We start from the raw sequence: 17,667 nt of genomic DNA, 5'->3' as shown, positions 1-17,667 counted from the left end.
CTGTATTCGGTTCATTTTAAATTAGAGAATTATTAGGAATTAGCGAAATACTTTAAATAAGTATTTCGCTAATTCCTAATAATTAAATAGGTATTAAATAGTATTTGACTTTCTCTGAACATTTCTGAAAGGGAATAAAATAATTTTTTTTTAAGTATTATTTAAAACTTGTAACTGAGTTATTATAAAATGTAAGGGGAATAATTCTTTTAATTATACTTATCAGATTTTTTTTTTTTTACCCTTCATTTCAACAATACATATTCCAAAACTCTTTATTACGTTATTAAGTGCGCATCTCATAGCATTTGCTTTACAATACCTTTTAACAGATTGCTTTCTAATACGAACAATTCATGCTTAAATAGTTTTATAACGTATTTGTCAACATGATTTCAATTTATGTTTACAACTCAATGTTAAGGTTATTATATATTTAGATAACATTTATAATCATTATAAATTAGATACATTTAATCATTAGATTTCTTCACAGTACTTTCACAGTTGTTTATAAGTGAATAAATTCTTCATTTCAAATACATTTATAAATAATTTAATGAATATTTAAGTATTTTGTCAAAGGCAGATACATGCCTTTTGCAAGCACATGCATAAATACCCATACATATTTCCTATTTATCATTTCCGGCATGTGCAAATTTTTAATTTCTGTGCATTCACTATATTTTTCGTGTAAAGTAATTTACACTAATTTAGCATACACCCGAAAGTTTTACATAAAAAATATATATGAATATAATTTGAATGAAAATTATAAGCATTATTTTTAATACCCACTCAAAGGTCAGTTTTTCTTCAAAATTCCTCCACGATGGCATCTCTCTCTTTAGGCAGATAGCCCTTGCATGCGTTACTCTATTTAATAAAAACTTAATCTGACCTATGTGCCTAATTACAAATATTTTAACATACATAATTTAATATTTACATTTAGCCATCAAGTTTCAAGCTTTTCAAATCTTCTAGAAAATAAATTTTGGCAGATCTCTTTTAGCAATTTTCTTAAAATCTATATTTTTGTAGTGCAACAGCTTAGAATTTTATAAAACAAATTCATAATCAAAATCGCTGTTGTTAGTTATCGAAAAATAACCAAGATGTGATTTTTGCGTAAATGTCAGTAAACTATACAAATTGCTATTATCCATTACACTATGAATGTTTCTTTCATGCGAGAGTGTCCCTTTTTCGATTTTTATGGAACTGTCGTGGGTCGAAATACTATCAGAATCTTGTCAAGCGAGCTTCTGAATGTAAACAAAGAACACCCCGTCTGGTGACCCAAGCTTCAAAGCAGTGCTTCACTTCTAGCGCGGAATGGCCCCTCCTCCCTTTCCTACCTCCATGAGTTTATCCTTAAAAATAAAGCGGCAATCAACACAGTGTGCAAAATCGTTAACACCATTAAGGCCTACGGCCAAGACCTTTGCCTCCCATTATAAAACAGTGCTATTCATAATGGTCTCAGTGACTGCATTCTGCCTTAACAAACTGTGCAACAACACATACTGCATGCTGTATACCGCTAGTGTTTCACTTGTGGGTACTGCGTACATTCTGCGCAATGTGCCTAGTACTGCCACTGTAAAGTACTTTCCCTGAAACTATACTGAACTGTCACTATAACTGTGCACCTTATAAGTAGTTTTATGTGTTTAATGCAATGTGTGTGTTTAACGTAATGTTTATATATGTTTTATGCTGTTTAATGTCGTATTGTGTGTACTTTGTATCATTGTACTGTTATGTTTTGTATATTTTGTGTTGAACTGTGTTTTCTTTATGTATATTTATTTGTCATGTATTTCAAATGTGTGTGCTTAATTATGTATCATATTAATGTGTAATGTGTATATGTAATAATGTATGTATATAATGTGTATATGTAATAATGTATGTATATAATGTGTATATGTAATAATGTATGTATATAATGTGTATGTAATTATGTATCATATTGATGTATAAGTAGTATTTTATGTGCAAGCAGTAACCCAAGTGTAAGCAGTAATTTATGAGTAATAATATGTAATGTAATGCATATATTTAAGTATATTAATGTGTAAGGTAATGGGTATATGTAATTATGTATCATACTAATACGTAAGCAGTATTGTCTGTACAAGCAGCAAATCATGTGTAAGCAGAAATATGTGTGAGCAGTAACTTAGGTGCAAGCAGTAACTTACGTGCAAGCAGTAATTAATGAGTATTTTTGTATCATACTAATGTGTAAGCAGTAATTAATGAGTATTTACGTATCACACTAATGTGTAAACAGTAACTTATGTGTAAGGAGTAATTTATGAGTATTTATGTGTCATACTAATGTGTAAGCAGTATTTCATATGTAAACAGTAACTTATGTGTAAGCAGGAACTTATGCATCATCAGTAGGCAGCAATTCCTGTGTACGTAGTAATTTACGTACAGTGCCACTGAATATGTATGTAATCATAAACATGTAATTTATGCATAAGCAGTAACAAGGTGCAAGCAGTAACTTATGCGTAGGCAGTAATGTATCATATTAATGTGTAAGCAGTACTTGTATTATATTAGTGTGTTATCATGTATCATATTAATGTGTAATGTAATGAGTATATGTAATTATGTATCAAAGTGTAAGTAGCATTCTATGTGCAAGCAGTAATTCAAGTGTAAGTAGTAATTTATGTGTAAACAGTAATTTAGGAGTAATAATGTGTAATATAATGCATATATTTATGTGCATATGTAAGTATATTAATGTGTAAGGTAATGTGTATATGTAATCATGTATCATATTAATATGTAAGTAGTATCTTCTGTGCAAGCAGTAAATCATGTGCAAGTAGCTTATGTGTAAGCAGTAATTAATGAGTATCTATTTAACATAATGTGCAAGCAGTATTTCATATGCAAGCAGTAACTTATGTGTAAGCAGGAACTTATGTATCATCAGTAGGCAGCAATTCATGAGTACGTAGTAATTTATGTACAATGCAACAGAATATGTATGTAATGCAATGGTATAACGCAACTATGCACAATGCAGCTATGTAATATAATCCCTGACTGAAACAGCATGCTGTTTCATACTCCGCACTGAATAACCAAATACGTGTAAACTGTGATGCGAATGTTGCCATATGTACAATGCTATATGTAATAATGTATCATATTAATGTGTAACCAGAATTTTAAGTACAAGCAGTAACTTATATAAGTAATAATTTATGTGTCATCAGCAGGCAGTAACTTATGTGTAAAAGTAGCAGTTATGTACAGTGCAACAGTATATGTGTGTAACGCAACGGTGCATTGCAACTATGTAGTATATTCTTTAACTGCAACAGCATTTTGTTTCATACTCCGCACTGAATAACCCAAAATGAGTGAACTGCGATCTGAATGTTGCCGTATGTACAATGTATTATGCAATTGTGTATCATATTAATGTGTAAGGAGTATTTGTCAGTATTTGTATCATAATAATGTGTAATAATGTATCAAATTAACGTGTAATGTAGCATGTATATGTAACTGAGCATCATATTAATGCACCATATTAATGTAATCATATTAATGTAAGCAGTATTTCATGTAACTGAGCATCATATTAATGCACCATATTAATGTAGTCATATTAATGTAAGCAGTATTTCATGCGTAAGCAGTAATTTATGTGTAAGCAGTAATTCAGGTACAAGCACAAGCAGTAACTTATGTGTATGCGATAATTTACGAATAAGCAGAATTTATATGTTATCAGTAGGCAGTAATTTATGTTGAAGTATCGATAAACTCCCGGTGCGCCCTTATGGGGCCACAGGGAGTTGTTGCGTCTGGATAGGGGAGGGTGTGGGACATATGCTTGTTTACCTCTGTTAGACCCAGGCGTCCCCGTCCTCCGTCACCTGTATACTTGAACATAAAAGGCTTTGCGAGTGGTCGAGCAAAATAGTCACTTATCGCTGCGTGTCTTATAAATTGAGTTCGTTTTTTAGCATTTTTTTTTTTTTCTTTTAAGAATGTGCTTTGTAAGGTATTTTGTGTTAACGAAGCAATTATTACGACTTCATACTTTACTACACCTTCTCTTTATCATAATTCTTACCAAAATATAAATTAGTTATTTTCGTGTATTTAAGCTGAGAGTTTTGAATAGTTAGTGAGAGTTTCTGGAACCGCGTCTTGTTGTTATTTACTCTTGCCAGTTCTGCTGTTTTATATTCCGGCTTTAGCGAATTGCTAGCCGAAGCTTTAAAATACACGCCGGTAAATATCTGAGCCAACTTAAATAATTTTTTCCATATGCAATCTCTGATTACTTTACCTGCATTTAAATTTTATTTGATTTAAGTATCGGCAATATAGCGGAAGTTCGTTTTCCAACTTTGTGATTGTGATAGTTTCAGACTTCAGCCAAGGAATACGTATTGTTAAGAAATAAAACTCCGCAACAGGAGTGGCTCCGCCCCAACGTAGAGGGAAACAGCTGCGCATGTGCGAAATATCTGTCGCCAAAGCTCGAAGCCGGCGTCTAAGTTTGAAAGTCACGTTTATCAAAAGTCCATGAAACGAATATCGTTTTAAATTTATGTAAACTTTAAAGGAAAAGAAAATATTTTTTCACGCAAGTAAACTAATTAATGGATTAGTTATTTTGAGCAAAAAGAAGTAAGAAAATCCGAGTTTAAATTATCGTCAAAAGTCAAAAAAGAAATGTTTTGTCAAAGAACGTTTCTTCTTAACACGTGTTCCTCAATTTCCTGTACACATCGCGGAAGGGGGGAATTCTTGCCGCCAAATTCGCCAAAGAAAATTCCTTGGCGAATTTTTCCTCCGCCTTCCAGCGGCGTAATAGCAAACTGGTTTACATTACGTCTATGGAAACTTTCCTTCTTTACATAGACGTTCTTTCTTCAGAGATAACTCCCTACCAGTCTACTTAGGTCTGCAGTACTTAAACACAAGTGTCTAGGTACAATTAAAGCCCTGCATTTTTCGCCCAATGATACCACGAACTATATCGCAAGACAACACGCAATTTAATCCCCTTCCCTAGACTCCAAGTTCCTACGGCACCAGCAAGTCCGAGGAATGGCTTCGACTTTAATATGAACAATATACAGTCATTAATGAAACCATTGAGCAGTTTCGATTTCAGAAGTTCGGTGTTGACTTTTTTAGAAAGCTTAAAAACATATCTTTTATTATACTGAGTTGGAGAATGGTGAAGGGGCCTTAGCAGCCACTGTGCTGTGAGGTCTGGCACTGAGCTAGTACAAAGGGATAGGGAAATACTTTGTATCTGCTAGAAGACCAGCTAGTGAGAACTACAAGTACATAAAACTGCCCTTTTTTTCAAAACAATCCCTGTGTTGAAAGATAGTGCTAAATCAGAATCGGAGCTTAATGGTGGATACGAAATTAAGGCAGATTTTATTCTGAGAAAAGTGAAGGTGAATTCGTTTTACAGGAAAAAAAAGCTGATGCACAAGTTGCTCAGTTAATATGACCCAGGTTATAGCAGTGCATTCAATGTTTTCTGGAGCTAAGAAACGCTGGTAAGCTAAAACAGCTTTTTGAACTAGCGGTGAAATTTGAAACTCAGCTTTCAGTAAATATGCATAAGTGAGAATATGATGAAACAGTTAAATATGATGAAAGTTTCTGAAGCCTGTTGCTGAAAGAGGTGTTAAATTTGATGGCAGGCGAAGATTTGGTAATTGGTAAAATTTTTCGTCCGCTAATGGCGACCGCCGAGATAGATCTCAAAAAAAGGGTGGGCAGAAAACATTTAAACCTTTAAAATTTATAATGGTTAGAAAAGCTGACTACGATACCGAAGGGCCCGGGTTTGAATCCCAGAGAAGACATGAGCTTAACTGTCCATTCCTTCATAAGAGGTAACGGATTATAGATGCGTATTAGATGCCTCCACAGCCACCAAACGGCCACCAAAACGCCACAGCCACCACTTCCGGCCTTAGAAGTGGCCAACGTCGAAAAAAGACAAAATATGCCCGCCGTTCGGGGAGAAAAGTTCTTAATTTATTTTTCATATTTTGTTAGCTTGTAATTCGAAGCAACAACAAACAAAAAATATGAAATTTAGTAATTCAAGAGCATTAAATACCCTTCTTGGTAATTTATGAAACCGTACAACAGCAGTGATATTCCGTCAACTCGTAAATCACCGGCCTTGTTGGTGATCCATGGCCTTTGCTTTAATTTAATTTTAATAATCAATTAAAATTAATTGGATCGTTACACACTGTTAAAAGTTCATCACATAAGTTGTCGGTAAATAGTAACATCTGGTTTAATATTGTTTTAGTAATCAATCGAATTGATATGATTTTAAATACATTTGTTTTGTAGTATGACCAACTGGTAATTTTTATGAACATTTGGAGCTGTACTTTAGTTAACCAAAGATGTTTCTAACGTTATATATTGCACACCTTAACCATTCTGTTTTCTAGCCGCTATACGGCCAGCCTTCGTCTGGCTTTTAAATGTACCGGAAAACAAACGTCTTCTCGACAAACCTCTCGACAAACATCGTATCCAAGTACCTCTCGACAATCGTCCAGTAGCCAAGAGAAACATTAAATTTAAAAACTTCACAGAATCATCGCCCTCATTTTTTCGAGGGGCAACAGGGCTGATATCAGCAACAATGGCAACAATGGCTGCGTGCTATTGATTTGATACGATTTCAACAAAAAACATAGAATATAAAAGAAAATCATTCAAATTTTGAAAAAAATCGCTTCGAGGTGCACTGGCTCTAGTCTAAATACATCCTATGTACCTAAATTTGCAGCTCTGGGTCTGTTATCTTACGTGCAGCACGAACGAAAGATACACCCCGGCACATGGAAAATGCCTTTTTTTAAGAAGCTATCAAGGTGTTCTTTGACAGTCTCCAAAGAAGTACACTCCAGGCCGTGAATTTTCCTCCAATTTTGAAGTGACCTGAAGAAATGAAAATTAGAGAAAGTACGGTCTAGTGGATGTGGTGGAGGAGAACATGAAACATCTCAAGCATAACCGAGTAAGTCTTTGTGAAAAGCTGTTGCGAACATAATCCCGCCTCAACCAAGAGCCCTAAATTGGTGGATGATACCACGGGTGGTATTATTTTATTTCAAACGCATTTCCTTTTTCTAGATAAGCACTGCACGGAGTGGACCCAACTGGGAATCCTCTGCATTTGGCGGGAGGTGGGTCTTCCAGTGAAAAGCCCCCAAAAGGTAGGAAATATGCCAGTCATTCCACTGCCAGCCCCACAGAGCAGACTTTAAAACGTTTCTCTCAAATTATCGTTGAATTGAGCAGTTAGAGTCACCACTTCCAATACTCAGAGACCACCTTGTAGGGAACTATGAAAGTCTGGAAGTCTGAATGGTCGTCAAAAATGCTACCTACTAGTAGTACGTGGGCTGCAACCCACTCTTTGTGTGCCAATCGGCTAGGCAGAATACAGAGTTATCACTTCTCTCCACATATTTCTGTTTTTTCGCCAATCCTTGTCAGTCCAACTGTATGAAACGACCTTCCCTTGGGTTCTGGAACCATCAACCTCGTTGTTTTTATTTCATGTTGCCAAGGCTATCAAGGTAGGGATCCTAGTAAGCACAATAAACGACTGCAGGGGACTCATGGATGGTATAGAAGAGGTTATAGCACGCCGGATAGCAGACAATGATGGCATTGGAACAGTTTGGGACGGTGGCCTCGCATTCGTGCACCTTCTCCATCCAGAGCCTTGATTTCGCCGATGAGTAATTTGCAGGAACCATTGTTGCCAGCACCTTTGCACGGGCATATCCGTATATACAGGCATACTGGTGGTCTATTCCTCGGCATGACCAGCCCGCTTCACGCGGCTTAATTGCACAAACAGAAATGTGTGCTGTGATTGAAACGATGGTCATAGCACATGTCGTGATGTCTGTTATCATGTCATAGTCATGATGTGATGATAGTGTGAAGGAACTCGCATCAAAACTTCGAGAGATGATCAGGATTAATTTTTAAGAGTAGTTTTCTTTTTTCTTTTCTTTTCTTTTTCTTTTTTTTAGTCCAAAGGGGCAATTTTCCCAGAAGGACTATAATTTCGTTTTGGCATTTTGCGTCGATTCACGATTAGAGCCATGTTTTACTTTTCAAATTGTTGCCGACAACTATTATCGTCCTATATTATATTTAAAGAAATTAAATAATGAAGAATCTGCATGAATGTACGTATGTTTCTCGCATTGTGATAAAACAAGGGTACCTAGAGCCATCAAAATTTGAATAACGTAATCTTCCATAGAATATTGGATGTTGAAGCCCTAATTTGAACTTGTAATTGGTTTTATTATCGATTTCATATTTTGCAACACTTTAACGAGTTTTTGATTAACAAATTAAACGATTTCAAAGCGAGCAATGGCAACACTGTACAGGACTCCAATGCGCGATCCTCTGTATCGGAAATTCTAAAGGTATGCTCATTTTAAAATTCTTTTGCGATATTGTTGTTGAACTGAATTTTATGGTTTGAGTACGTAGAACGTGATATTTAATAAATAAAGTAACACACAAAACGTTAAAAGAACGCCCCTTTGGACGTAATTTAAAATCTGAGACCTTTAAGATTATTATTATTATTATTATTATTATTATTATTATTATTATTATTATTACAGCGTAGAAAAAAGAGTGTAACTTTTTAAAACAGAATAACTAGAAAAATAAAATCCCTGATTTTACAATCCGCAGAAGGTTTCAGATGACCCAACACTTAAGTTAAATTAGTATTTACCTCGTTAATTTCTTCCGTTAATGTTTCTTTCAAGTTTTTCTTTCAACAAAATTATCGTCTTTGATTGCAAACACTCAACTGCAGGTACATGATTAAAGAAAGCGCATTTGATTTCTTAAAATCAACAGAGATGAAAAATGGGAAATAATTATTATTTTATCTTATAACAGAGATACAAAGCTTTATTAAAGTAATATTTTATCTTATTTTATTACATTAATATAGCTTCGCTACAGTCTCTTTTGATGAATTGTTATTACATTGCATTCCAGCCGCTTAAAGCAAAAGCTACAGGCTATTATTTTTATTGCTAAATATTTGATTAATCATTCATTTTCCCTTCCATTTCAGAATTAAAATACGAAACCAAAATTAAAAGCAGAAAGCTTCCAATTTTGCCTCATAGGTTCCATTTGCCTCAAGGATATTCCTTTCACCCTGTATAGTAATGGCCAGAAACTTTCAAAAAAAGCTGTAAAAATGAATATTTTCTCGAGAAATAAACAATGATAGTTTAGTTTAGTGACGGAGGACGTGCCGTCAACGTGGCAAATGGAACCTATGAGGCAAAATTGGAAGCCTTCTGCTGATAAGGGAAACTCCTTTATATATAAAGTAAAATATACCTTTTATCGAAAAAAAAAAGGTGGCTGGATACAGATAAAAATATAGCTATCGGTCAAAAAAGATAAGAAGAAACGTAGCTGAAAATATCCAACAAAATATTATAATAAAAAAAATAGCAATTTTTTTTTCGGAGGGGGGGGGCAGTGTATTCAAAATTTTTCAAGTGGTAGTTTTCGAAGCATTTTAAGCACAGAAACATGCACTTTATAATGTATTTCTCCCTCAGCGTGCCATCGTTGTATAGTGGTCTTCCAGAGGTCCGTGGTTCGATTCTCGAAATGTTGCACATTTTTCATCTTTCCTGCTTCCAAAAAAATCCTAATCTCTCTACAACTTTAACAAAATATTTTACGGTTACGATGTTTATGGAGATTTAATAGTTATTTAATAACTAATTATTCCATATTGTATTATATTACTGAATTCTCGTACTTACCCCCGAAACACTTTTTTTAAAACAAAGTACACAATCAGAAAAATTCAAATAACCACGCAATAAAGAGTAGTTTACTAGTAAATTATGTAAAAAATTTGAAAATATAAAAAGAATTAAAATATTTATTTTCATAAAAAGTAGTACTTGAAACTATCAACTAATTAAACTAAATCTTTATAGATCGCAAATATTTTAAATCAACTAAAAGGAACTCCAGTTTTGAAAGCTCCAGCTTTTCTTGCTGCATTTCTTTTTGGAACACATAACGGTTTTCAGAAAGTATCGGAAGATTAGTGCAGGATATGATTATTTAAATAAAACTTCAAAACAAAATGTACAAAAACCTTGAAATTTCTCTGTTTTTAAAAAATGACGTTATAACTATTATATTTTGTTTTTTATGTATACGACAGCACAACCGAAAAATAGAGTCAGAAGTTTGTAGAATCTCACCTACTTTAGAAGCATAAACTAAACCTGAGACTCTATTTGAACGTAAGCGACTCAGCGCTAGGTCTGTTTATTTATGACTTAGCTCAAACAGAGACTTACGACGGGTGTTAAAGACCCTTTTATTAAACTCAGTAATTTAAGAGAGGGCACTTCTTATGCTTACAGAACCAGCCAGCATTTACGACGTAACTTAAAAGTAACGAATTCAGGTGAAAAGCTATGTTAAGTAGTCAAAGCTACACAGAATGAGTAAAAACGTGCAATTTGTCCAAAACCTAAAACAAGCCTAAATAAGTGCAACGCCGCAAACGGACTCTTATTTAAGAAATACAAATAGTAACGTGAACTTCAACAGACAGAACACGCTCCGATTTAACAATCTAAAACCTTCCTTTAAATAATCTCTTTATTTCACCTCAATTAGAATTCTCGCAAGCTAAAATGTGCATTGTGGCAGCTTTCAGCAAGAGCTTGGCCTTGAACTAAAATATGCATTGTGACAAGTTTCAGCAAGAGCTTCGCCTTTTCGATGCGCTTTGCATTGCATTGTGTTTAACGTTCTTAGTAGTTTGAAGTGTAACTACTGATTGCACTCTGGGATGCTGGGGAGAGCTGTATGATATTTTGTGGAAATTTCCAGAATTGTAAAGTGCTCCTTTTGGTAAAACAAATTTTATCAAGCTATCATCGGTTCTATGTGCATTCAATCCATTAAGAACCCATACGCAAGCAACAATAACTATACCTGCTGGAAAATTTCTCTTTGCAATTCCGTTTGAAGCAAAAATAAAATGTAACGGCAGAGACGAAATTTGTATCACTTTTTAAATTGTTGCCATCAAATATTATCAAGCTGTATTATATTTAAAGAAATTAAATAATGAAGAATCTGCATGACTGTGTGTATGTTTCTCGCATTGTGATAAAACAACGGTAAATAAAGACATCAAGCTGTTCAGTAGCGACTTTCAGCTGTCCTTGTGTGCTGCCCGCCTAACGAGGGGATTAGCGAAACACTCAGAGATATCAAATTTTGATTAACCCGAACACAGGCATCTGCAATCCCAAAATTTGAATTTCGAATTTGTTTTATTATCTATATCATATTTTTTTTTTAATTTAACGAATTTTTATTAACAAACTCAACGATTTCATATCTCCAGTGCGCGAGCTTGTCTATCGGAAATTCTAAAGATATGCTGTTTTTAAATATTTTTAGCCCAAGTGCTCTCAAAACGTGTATGTAGGTGTAAATGAAAAAACGCCCCCCTCTTTAGGAATAATGTAAAATCTGAAAGCTTTCAGATTTTTTCTTTTTGTACAGTGTAATATAATACAAAAATAAATAAAAGTTTGTGAGATATTAAAAATGTATATTGCCATTTGAATAAAATAAAATATTAAAAGAAAGAAACATTAAAAAAATATGAAAGGTTTCAGATTTTAAATTACGTCCAAAGGGGTGTTTTTTCAACGTTTCGCGTGCTACCTTTATTTATTCAATATCTTGTTCTTCGAACTCAAACCATAAAATTCATTTCAAGAGCAATACCGCAAAATAATTTTAAAATGAGCATATCTTTAGAATTTTCGATACACAGTCTCGCGAGCTGGAGATAAAAAAATTTTTTTTTTCTTTACAACGTTGCCACTGCTCGCTTTGAAATCCTTGAGTTTCTTATTAAAAAATTCGTTAAAATTTTACAAAATATGAAATCAATAATAAAACAAGTTCCAAATTTCAAATTTGGGCTTCTAGATACCCATATTTGCAGGAGGATTACGTTATTCAAAATTTAGTGGCTCTAGGTACCGTTGTTTTATCAAAATGCGAGAAACATGCATACATTTATGCGGATTCTTCATTATTTAATTAATTTAAATATAATATAGGGCGATAATATTTGGTGTCAGCAATTTGAAAAGTGAAACAACGCTTGTAGTGCACCTACGCAAAATGCCAAAACGAAATTAATATACTTCTGGAAAATTGACCCTTTGGACTAAAAAGAAAGAAAAAGACATATGCACAATGCTTTGCAAATTGAATGTTACTACGAAATTGCACCATCCCTATTTGGTTTTATCTTGGATGCAGACATTTGTACAGGAAAAAAACACAGCGTTTAAAGTTTAACAACTAGTCAATTTTAAGGTATTAGAAACTAATTTTATTTAACGTACTTATGGTATAAAATAACTTTTTTTTTTCTCTTCCGGAAGTGTCATTAAGAAATGCGGATAAAATTACTTTTTAAATAATTCATCATTTTCTTGCGTGATGAGCAATGCATTGTTATCATATCGAAGATTTAAAGAAAAAATATGTTGATTCAGTTGGCAACATCGTACTTACTATCTTGCTTCTTATGTTTATTTGCAATAGATAGGATTACATTGCAAATGAAATTAATAATCACGCTTCCACGCGTTAAAAACTACATCACCGCATTAATTTGAATTCATCGAATTAAGTATTCTAACAGTTGCTTTACGATTCAAGTACCACTTAATCGCTTATGTCAGAAACCTGTATATCTACTCGAATTATATTTATTTAATCCTCATACGCAGCAAGTTAGCATTTTTCACGGGCATTGCGTAGTTCCCCTTCACTGTGACGAAATCGCAACCGCGACAACACATCCAACTTTTCTCGGTTTCTCGGCTGAGTAAGGAAAAATTCATCAAGCCGCGCCAATGCATGTCTTGTCACGTTCTCGTGAAATGACCGAAGCTGTCACGCAAAGCTGTCAAAAGGGGGGGGGGAATAAAATTCTCTTCACGCAAAGCGAAACAATTTTCATTTTCAATGCCGAATTTCGAAAGTATTTGATTTAAAAATTAAAATATATAAAAAACGATGAGCATTTCAAAGAAACAGGAAAAGTTTGCAAAACCATCGAAATGCTTATGGTATACAATGGTTGGAGGTGTGGATTTTCCACACCCTTTTTGCTAATGCATTTTAATGCACACGATTTTTTAAAAGCATTTTGCTTGCACTGATAAGCATCGTATTGTTATAATTTAAGATAAAGCACCTAACAACTGAAGACGTCTTAAGATAAAGTGCTGTATATCTAATTCTTATTCTAACTCGCAAAAGTGTCAGGCAGGAGAAAAAAAAAAAGTTCAACTCATTTTTTTAAATGAGAAATATTTACTGTCATATGACATGTAAAAAATAATTCCTTACTGAATAATAGCAAAACTAAAATATAATACTATAGTTTTAAAACCTAGATAAAAAAATAAAAATAAAAAAAAATCTGACAGCTTTCTCACATTTTATATTACGCCCAAAGGGGCTTTTTTTTAACGTTTTGTATGTTACCTTTATTTAGTAAATATCATGTTCTTCGTACTTAAACCACACAAAACTCAATTCAACAGTTTCAACAATTTCTCACAAACAACAAACTCAATTCAACAGTTTTTCAATTCAACAATCACGAAATATTTAAAAACAGCATTGCTTTAGAATGTCTGACAGACAGTCTCGCGGGCTGGAGGAAATCATTTTTTTTTTTTTTTTTCCTTTTCCCGTACAGTTTTGCGATTGCAACAAAAGTAGAAGCTAAGTGCTAGGAATCCCCCCCGGAGGTCGCCGTAGAGAACTCTGCAAAGCTACTCGCTAGGATCTGTACCTGGGCAGTCTCGGCCACGGAGGTATACAAATAACAAAACTCGTGGTTCTGGAAGTCATTAATTGGAAGGCGCGTGGGCCTGGCAGATCCTACAGCTGAGGGCTCTAGTAGTTTGGAGTGGCGTCCCGGGCTTTCGTGGGGTGGTGCCCCGGGTACTTTGGGTAATGTCTCTCTGCGACGGGCAGCCCGAGCGACTGGTAGGTAGCAAATTGACGACCAGTGACGTCCTGTGGTCTATAAGCTACTCCAGGTGCGTTGGCACCGATCTCTCCAATGGTCTGATTGAACCCCTGGGCCTAGTTCAGCGGGGCATTAAGTTAACATTTAGTTGACGGATTAAGTTGTCATTAAGTTAGGGACATTAACTTGACGGAAAGGGGAACACCTAGAGATTATCTTATCTATGCGTTAGGAAGAGATGCACGAAGATGTAACTCTCATAGTTCATTTTCATTTACATATGTTTCGATGAAAAAGCATACACAAAAGCATACACGTACAAATTTCTAATATCCATAGCATTGTGCATATCTATAAGAAGAGAAGCAGCGGACATGATTTTGGCAACAGAGGCAAGCAAGGGGAAAGAAGCGCAGATTGCAATTAGAGAGTTAAGACTAGTTCAGTATCTATTTGACTTTAATTCTTATTGGCTGATTTAGTTTCCGTTTTCAAATTTTAAGATTATTATTGGTTGAAGCACTGTCTTAAGAATCATAGAAGGATATCTGAAATAAAGCAGTTTAAAGAGATTTATTATAAGCTTGTTTTTAGGATAGAAAGGAGAAATACTAAAGCTATATAAGTGTCTTGAGGGTTTATTACTAATAAAAGTTAAGATTTTGGTCTGCATTCAAATACACACACACATATATATATAGTAAAGTAAAGTAAAAAGTAAATTCTTCAAGCTATTGCTTAAAAGCAAATGTGATATTTTTTAACTCTATGTAAAAATAAACAGCAATGCAAAAAGTAAAAGTACAAGAAGTATGAAATACAAAACAAGAAAAATTGACAAATAAAAAGTGAATGTAAAACTCAATTCGAATTTAAAAGTTAAAAAATTTTAATAAGAGTTTAAACAATCCTAGAACATTTTAAAATTACAACAAAAATTATTTAAAACACAAGTAAAATTACTAAGAAGCAGTAAATGGTAAATTAGCCTAATTCGAATCTCATTACACACTTAGGGAAATGCACAATGAGTTTCGAATCCAGCTAACTCCATAAAGAGTTTCGTCAAAAAAGAAGAACTGAGACTGAAAACGAAAAACTTTTTGAGTATTAAACAGACAAAAATACCAAATATAACTTAACAACAACAATAAACTTTTATAACCGCTCCTGCTACTGAAAGCAACTGCAGTGATTTGTAACTATTCTAATTGTTACAAAATAATTGTTAAAGTGTAACGATTGCTGCCAATAAGTGGGCTTGAATCCACGCTTCTAACCACTCCGTTATCTCACACCGGATTAGGCAGGAAGAGACAGGTGTTAACATGAAGGTAGGAAGTAAGAAGGAGTCGCCCTAAACAAGTTTCTCCGTACCCTGCTCTGAAGCACTGGCGATCCCTACGTGGTGACCAAAACATTGGGTCATTTACCATTGAGTTCTATGGGATTTGACGCGTTCGGGTGTAAATATTTTGTAATTACGTCGCAAATATACATATAAATGTATATATTTTCTTTTTCTACAACACTTCAGAGTCCTAAGTATGTGAAAACAACATATTTTTAAACAACATTTCATTCTGAACGGAATTAAATCCTATACTTTCACAGGACAGTTTTCTCAGAATGGTTTAATTTGAATGAAATATTTTCACAAGTTTTCGTTAATTACATTAGAAAAAAAAATTAAGGTAATTCGATTTTATTCGGTTAAGGTACAAAAATTAAGATCAAAGTTTATTCTATTATTAATATTAAAATTATGCATTATTTCTTTTCTATTTATAGAGCTTCTTCCTAAAATACTTTCTTAAATATGACATGATTTTTTGGCTTCTTTTAAATCGAAAAATGTAAGTCAATTTATAATTAATGCTGTATTCGGTTCATTTTAAATTAGAGAATTATTAGGAATTAGCGAAATACTTTAAATAAGTATTAAGTATAAGTATTAAGTATTCCTAATAATTAAATAGGTATTAAATAGTATTTGACTTTCTCTGAACATTTCTGAAAGGGAATAAAATACGTTTTTTTTTTTTTTTTTTTTTTTTTTTTTTTTTAAGTATTATTTAAAACTTGTAACTGAGTTATTATAAAATGTAAAGGGAATAATTCTTTTAATTATACTTATCAGATTCTTTTTTACCCTTCATTTCAACAATACATATTCCAAAACTCTTTATTACGTTCTTAAGTGCGCATCTCATAGCATTTGCTTTACAATACCTTTTAACAGATTGCTTTCCAATGCGAACAATTCTTGCTTAAATAGTTTTATAACGTATTTGTCAACAGGATTTCAATTTATGTTTACAATTCAATATTAAGGTTATTATATATTTAGATAATATTTATAATCATTATAAATTAGATACATTTAATCATTAGATTTCTTCACAGTACTTTCACAGTTCTTTATAAGTGAATAAATTCTTCATTTCAAATACATTTATAAATAATTTAATGAATATTTAAGTATTTTGTCAAAGGCAGATACATGCTTTTTGCAAGCACATGCATAAATACCCATACATATTTCCTATTTATCATTTCCGGCATGTGCAAATTTTTAATTTCTGTGCATTCACTATATTTTTCGTGTAAAGTAATTTACACTAATTTAGCATACACCCGAAAGTTTTACATAAAAAATATATATGAATATAATTTGAATGAAAATTATAAGTATTATTTTTAATACCCACTCAAAGGTCAGTTTTTCTTCAAAATTCCTCCACGATGGCATCTCTCTCTTTAGGCAGATAGCCCTTGCATGCGTTACTCTATTTAATAAAAACTTAATCTGACCTATATGCCTAATTACAAATATTTTAACATACATAATTTTATATTTACATTTAGCCATCAAGTTTCAAACTTTTGAAATCTTCTAGAAAATAAATGTTGGCAGATCTCTTTTAGCAATTTTCTTAAAATCTATATTTTTGTAGTGCAACAGCTTAGAATTTTATAAAACAAATTCATAATCAAAATCGCTGTTGTTAGTTATCGAAAAATAACCAAGATGTGATTTTTGCATAAATGTCAGTAAACTATACAAATTGCTATTATCCATCACACTATGAATGTTTCTTTCATGCGAGAGTGTCCCTTTTTCGATTTCTATGGAACTGTCGTGTGTCGAAATACTATCAGAATCTTGTCAAGCGAGCTTCTGAATGTAAACAAAGAACACCCCGTCTGGTGACCCAAGCTTCAAAGCAGTGCTTCACTTCTAGCGCGGAATGGCCCTCTTCCCTTTCCTACCTCCATGCTAAAAGAGGAGGGGGTGCCTTTCGGCTAAAAAGGAAAGAAACAAAAAGCTAAAGACTACTCTAAGAAGGGGAGAGCTATTACAGCTAAAAAGAAGGGGAACAGGCGAAATGAAGCAAAGCCTATTGACTAAAAGGGCTGAGAGGGAAGGCTAAACGGCGAAAGGGAAAGAGAAAGCTTTGTAAACTTAAAACAACAAAGGGGGGGTCATG

Source organism: Stegodyphus dumicola, chromosome 1, assembly GCF_044657685.1.
Source record: "Stegodyphus dumicola isolate Sdum_Otavi_A_Nest chromosome 1, ASM4465768v1".
Taxonomy (NCBI): domain Eukaryota; kingdom Metazoa; phylum Arthropoda; class Arachnida; order Araneae; family Eresidae; genus Stegodyphus; species Stegodyphus dumicola.
This window is presented reverse-complemented; position numbering follows the sequence as displayed.